This window comes from Corvus hawaiiensis, chromosome 3, assembly GCF_020740725.1.
Source record: "Corvus hawaiiensis isolate bCorHaw1 chromosome 3, bCorHaw1.pri.cur, whole genome shotgun sequence".
Taxonomy (NCBI): domain Eukaryota; kingdom Metazoa; phylum Chordata; class Aves; order Passeriformes; family Corvidae; genus Corvus; species Corvus hawaiiensis.
Genome location: NC_063215.1, coordinates 3,666,880 through 3,672,879, shown reverse-complemented (window position 1 = coordinate 3,672,879; position 6,000 = coordinate 3,666,880). Strand labels below are relative to the sequence as shown.

General features: G+C 42.0%; 1 long non-coding RNA gene across 1 annotated transcript; it reads left to right on the top strand.

Moving 5' to 3' along the window:
• On the top strand, nt 1-4,323 carry LOC125323033. The gene is made up of 3 exons (XR_007202340.1): nt 1-112; nt 3,085-3,150; nt 4,292-4,323. It is a non-coding gene; the product is annotated as an uncharacterized LOC125323033 (long non-coding RNA).
• Nucleotides 4,324-6,000: the final 1,677 nt, after the last annotated feature.

Below are 6,000 nucleotides of genomic sequence, written 5' to 3'. Positions count from 1 at the left end.
TCTGTCATCCTTCCTGTCATTTCCACAGAGGACGCTGGAGGAAGAGGATGGCAGAGAGAAGGTGAAGAATTCTCATTGCTTCAAGTGTCTGGGGACATTCCCATTGTCCCAGGTAAGCTGAGGTGACCTATGGACACACAGGGTTTAACCCAGTGGCCTTCACACCAGCACCTAGAGTGATTTAGGGTGCTCTGGGCTGTCTGAGATCTCCTCCTGGGACTGGTGGAAAAGGGTCAGGAGAGAGGAGACCAAGCCAGGGAGAAGGGATGGGACACAGGGGCATCTCAGGTAGCACTTGTGTTAGTGTGGGCAAAGGAACTGAGACCTGGATGTTCACTGGGAAAAGTGGACTGGGAAGTCTCTGGTGTGCTGAGTGATAAAAAATCAACTGGGATTTAGAAGAGTCCTTCTACATGTCCATATTAACATTTTATATATAAATATATCTATGTTAGTGTGGATTTGCTAGGAGAGCTGTAGAGAAACAGAAGAGTAAGAAATGTCATAATAGAATGTGTCTACATTTAAATAAACAATTACTTAAATTAATATCCTGTCTATTCCTGAGCAAATCACAGGTTACACTATCTGGATTATTCTTCTCTATTTGCATGATCTTCAGCAAAGATAAAGTATAAAAGGGTGGAATAAATAGTTCAGCCTTTGTTTCTCTTGGAATATTTATAGATTATATGCACAGGCATAATATATTTTATATAAATATATTTTTATATAAATATATTTTTATATAAATATATAAATATATATATGATTGCATATGTTGTCTATATAAAAGAAGAACATGATTTTTGGGGCTCCACACAGTACCCCAGGAAAAGGGAACTGAATAAGACATTCAGCTGTCCAAATGCTTTCAGGATACAATATTAATTGATTTGCAATATTCATTTTTTAAGTGCATGTGTTTAACTGCCAAGAAACAGGTTAGATAAATGCATAACTTTTGTAATCAGGAGTGGCCAAAACAATACTTAGAGTCAATAACAATATATAGGAATTAAAATAAGAGTTAAGTTATAGTATTTAAGGTATTTAAAGGAAGTTTACCATCAATCATAAGAACAAATAAAATTAATCAGTTAAAGATCTTATCTAAATCCTGATATGTGAGCTTGGATCAGTTTTGTTCCACTTTGGGCAGGTGGCACATGCACAAAGTGGAAGAAACAGTAATTTTATCCTATTTTAAGCTCCTTTTCAGGTGGTGACCCCAAAATCTCAATTGAGAGCTCTGTGCCTCTAAGAACTCATTTATACATTTACTATTCAGAGTGTCTATTTCTGCCTGTTTACATTTCATCACTTGATTATTTAAGTTTTTGTGTTTTTTTTTTTTTAAAGAACTAAATCAAAATCCAAATAATAGAAACAAAAGCTCCTCATTATAAAGCAAATATACACATTCTTTCAATTAAATTATACAGGAATGGGATTTTAAATAGCTCTCTTTTTCTGGGGAGCCTGTTCATTGCCCAGCCGCCCTCTGGATGAAGAACTTTTCCTCATATCCAACTTAAACCTCCCCCAGCTCAGCTTCTTTCCATTTCCTCGAGTCCAAAATCCATATGATTTTGAGAGCAGTGACTGGTTGCTTGTCCGTCACAGGAGTCCACAGCAGAGTGCAGAACAGGGAGGGTTTTGCGTCTGGACTGTCAGAAAACATCATTCACTCTCATACCAGTGCTGGGAATCAAAAGACAGCATTAGAATTAAGGAAAAAATCCATAAAACCCCGCTGTCAGAATAATTTCCGTACCCTTGACTGAAGAAGGCTGCTGGAGGGGAGTTTCAGCTTTAGCTCTTCATTGCCATCTTCTGGGAGAGAGCCAGGTCGGTGGATGCTCTTTGAAGTACAGGAATGTTGGGGTTTTTTCCTGGTGGTATGACAATGAAAACACAACGTCTGGGCTCACAGGTGCTTTCAGGGTTCAGGTCAAACCAGTGCTGCCATCACTTTCTCTGTCCAAATGCTCTGGGGGCACATATTTGACCAAAACCTTTTTATGGAGGTTCTTTCCTTTGGCCATCTGGCAAGTGGCCGTGTGGAAGTGGGTGTTTCCCTGGAATCTTAATTATTCCAACCTAATTATTTTCTGTGGGACAAGCAGAACACAGATGTGGTAAATTCACAAGAATGAAAGAGTGACCAGCAGGTCAAGGGAGGGCACTCAGCTCTCATGACATTCTACCTGGGGTCCCCCACATAAGGACATGGAGCTGCTGGAGTGAGTCCAGAGGAGGCCATGGACTGCTCCAAGGGCTGGAGCCCTTCTGCTCTGGAGCCAGGCTGGGAGAGCTGGGGCTGTTCACCTGGAGAAGAGAAGGATCCAGGGAGACCTCAGAGCCTCTTCCAGGGCCTAAAGGGGCTTCAGGAGAGCTGGAGAGGGACTCGGGACAAGGCATGGAGGGACAGGACGCAGGGAATGGCTTCCCACTGCCAGAGGGCAGGGCTAGATGGGATATTGGGAAGGAATTGTTGGCTGTGAGGGTGGTGAGGCCCTGGCACAGGGTGCCCAGAGAAGCTGTGGCTGCCCCTGGATCCCTGGAAGCATCCAAGGCCAGGCTGGACAGGGTTTGGAGCACCCTGGGCTAGTGGAAGGTGTCCCTGCCCATGACAGGGGGTGGGACTGGATGAGCTTTAAGGTCCCTTCCAACCCAAACCATTCTGGGGTTCTATGAACATAGAGGGGTCTCACCTGGCTTTCACACAGGAGAATCATTGCAAAATCTGGGCTTCCCTAATTCAGCTGCTATGGGGCTGTGGAGGCATCTCCAGGCTCCAGAGACAGCCCTGCAGCATTAGGTCTCCCCTGGATCCCAGCCTGTGTGTCCCAGGCCACCGTTTTCCACCACCCACGAGGGATCGATGTGTTGGGCACACACCAGGGTGGTGCGAGGTGCTTTTGGGAAGAGCCAACTCATGTTCCAGGGAAAGGGGAGGGAGTTCATGAGCGGTCACCGTCCGCCATCCTCTGCTGGGAAGTGACATTTTGGCTGCTGGGAATTGGTGTGACAAGTCCATGTCCTTGGCCAGCTGGTCTGTGGCAGCTCTGTCATCCACAGAATATATAAAGCCAGTTGTTTGGGGGTGAGGCATCACTCTGTGAAGATACCCCAGAGAAGAACCAGGTAGGACACGCTGACCCCTCTCCTCAGGTCCTTTTGAGTAAGATGAAGGTGTAATTTCCACAACAGTTTCAACCAAAGAGGAGAAAACCACGTAATTTTTAACAATATTTTTTGCTTCTCTAAAAAGAAATTTATCATCCGAGATGTATAATATTGCAGCTTAATTAAATCCTCATGAGCATCTGAAATGGTCAGGGCTTGGTATTTCATTAATGCATTTGGCTGATTATTGAAGTCAATGATGGTGAGTCTCAATTTTTAAATTAGTTTGTATTATTTTCCAAAGGTAGCTGGAATATGCAGCAAGAAATTATAGTGGAGAGACAATTCAGGGCTGCCAGGAGGGATAGATGGCTTCTTAGATTTTCTGCAGACATTTCAAGGACTTATTATTGGCTCCTAAGCTGCAAAAATGACGATTATTTGAATAATTAAAGGTTCTGAGTGTTTATTTTCAGAGAAATTGGAAAGGTTTAAGTTATTTACACCTATCTGAAAGAAAATACATGATAATTAAATAAAATGGACATTTTAGTCATTAAGTGACTTGCTGTGAGCATGAAGTACCACACTGTATGGACTGCCAGGAAGGAAGCTGACTCCATCCCAGCCAGACCAAGCAGAGTTGCTCAAATAAAATAAAATAAATAATAAATAAATAAAAATTCTAAATGGAAATAATGATGATTTTGTGGCTATGTTGCTTAAAAGTAAAGAAAGGAACCTATGGAAAGATGGCTTATATTATAAAACTTAGATAAAATTTTGAGGAAGTTAATTAAATTTCTTATATTTAAAAAAAAAATTAGCATTCAAGATGAATTGGATTCAAATATAGGAGGCTTCACTGGAGCTGGTGTATGCTGTCACTGCAGTTGAGGGATAAAAACCAGCAAAAATAATCAAATTCTTTTAAATTTTATAGTCATAAATACATTTTCTCTATCTTATGCAGTGTGCTTTCAAATTTATCTTTCCTTAAAAACTGTTATTTCTATAGATTCACTCTGGAACTTTTACTCTGTTACATAAATGCCAATTTTTATTTTAAAATTGCAGCTTATTTGTCATTAATAGTGTTTGTGCTGGGTGATGACAAATGCAGGTTAAATGTGTGACTTCTTTCTGATTTTTTTCTTAGCATCTGTTGTATTTGGTGGCACTGAATTTGGCCATGAAGATCTTTTCCCTTTTCTTTGCTGTTCTCCTCTTAATGCTCCAGGGCACTTCAGGTAAGAGCTAAATAAAATCTAAGGAAATGCAGAGGGAAATGGTGAGTATGGAAAAAAAGTAGAAATAGGAAGAGAAATAAAACCAGAAAGAATAGGAATGGGAATGGGAATGAGAATGGGAATGGGAATAGGAATAGGAATAGGAAGAGAAGTAGAAATAGGAATATAGAAACAGAAATAGAAATTTAAAAGGGGTTTAGTCCCTTTTGCCCCTGGCCAAAGTCCTGCCAGTGTGTCGGGCACAATTTAGCAGTGAACAGACTCCAACTGGATCCACTGGATGCACTGAACCCTCCCAGTCTGGAAAGAAAGGGAATTGAATGGTGTGGAAGAGTCCAGCCTGCAGGAAAACTTCAACACTGCTGCCATGCTGTGACCTGGATTGTTCTTAGTCTTCTTTGGGAAGGAAAATCACAATTCTGGGTTGTTGATTTTTTTAATTCTGCCCAGGTTTCCTGCGTGCCCCCAGCACTGAGGTGCAGTGCAGACAGGCTGGGGGAGTCTGTTCCAGTGACCGCTGCCCCCCACCCCACACGAGACCCTTCGGGCACTGCCAGCAGGGAATTCCCTGCTGTAGGACCGTGGTGAGTCAGGGATGTGATGGGTCACACACCCACAGAAGGGCTTGGGTTGGAAGGGACCTTTCAAGGTCATCTGTTCCACCCCCATTATCATGGACACCTTCAACAAGATCCATTTGCTCCAAGCCCTGTCCAACCTGGCCTTGAATATTTCCAGGGATTTCTTGGGGTTTGTTACTCATTTATTACTCATTTTTGTACATCCAGTCTGTCCTTCAGATGCAAAACTCCTCCAGCACAAGCAGGCAAAGAGCAGAGACTCTGCACACTCAGATACAGCATTTCCTGAGGATTTCCTCACTGCTTCCCTCTGCAGCATTAATGATGCAGCTCAAGTGCCTTGTGGGAAAGATCACAGTGAAACCTCTTTGGCAGAGACTGTTAATTAGCCAGAAATGAACTCTTCTTGCTGCTGTTCCCATTAGCTGGTTCAAGCTGCTCATAATGAGTATCACTGGCTTCAAAGGACACATCTCGATGTCCACACTGTCCTGAGACCTGGGATTTTTGGGTCAGATTCATGGGAAACCTCCATATTTCACCTCACAAAGGCTGCCTGCTCTCATAGTTGGAAGAAGAGTATGAAAGTCATGTTCTTCTTCCAGGTTTTTTACTCCAGTTCCATAAATTTCCTCTTCCAGACAAACCAAAATATTTGATGAACCTGGTCTAGTAAATGGTCTCCCTGCCCACGGCAGGAGGTTGGAACTAGGTGGTCTTTAAGGTCCCTTCAAACCAAAACCATTCTATAATTCTATGAATAATTTATTCTTTTTCCCCTCAATTTCCTTACTGTAATCCTAAAATTCACCCTATGTCTTTATTCCAATACGAAACTGCAGCAACAAATATCCCTGAATATTTACACTCAGCCTCCACTGATTCTAACATTTCATTTTCTGGATTTTTTTTTGCTGTAAAGTGCTGGAGACACTTTTATTTTTGGAGGCTCTTACTTAAATTTTGTTCAATATTGGTAGCAAGAGATGTTAAAAACAAAACATGAGCAGCAGAAATTCCTTTCTATATCAGAGATT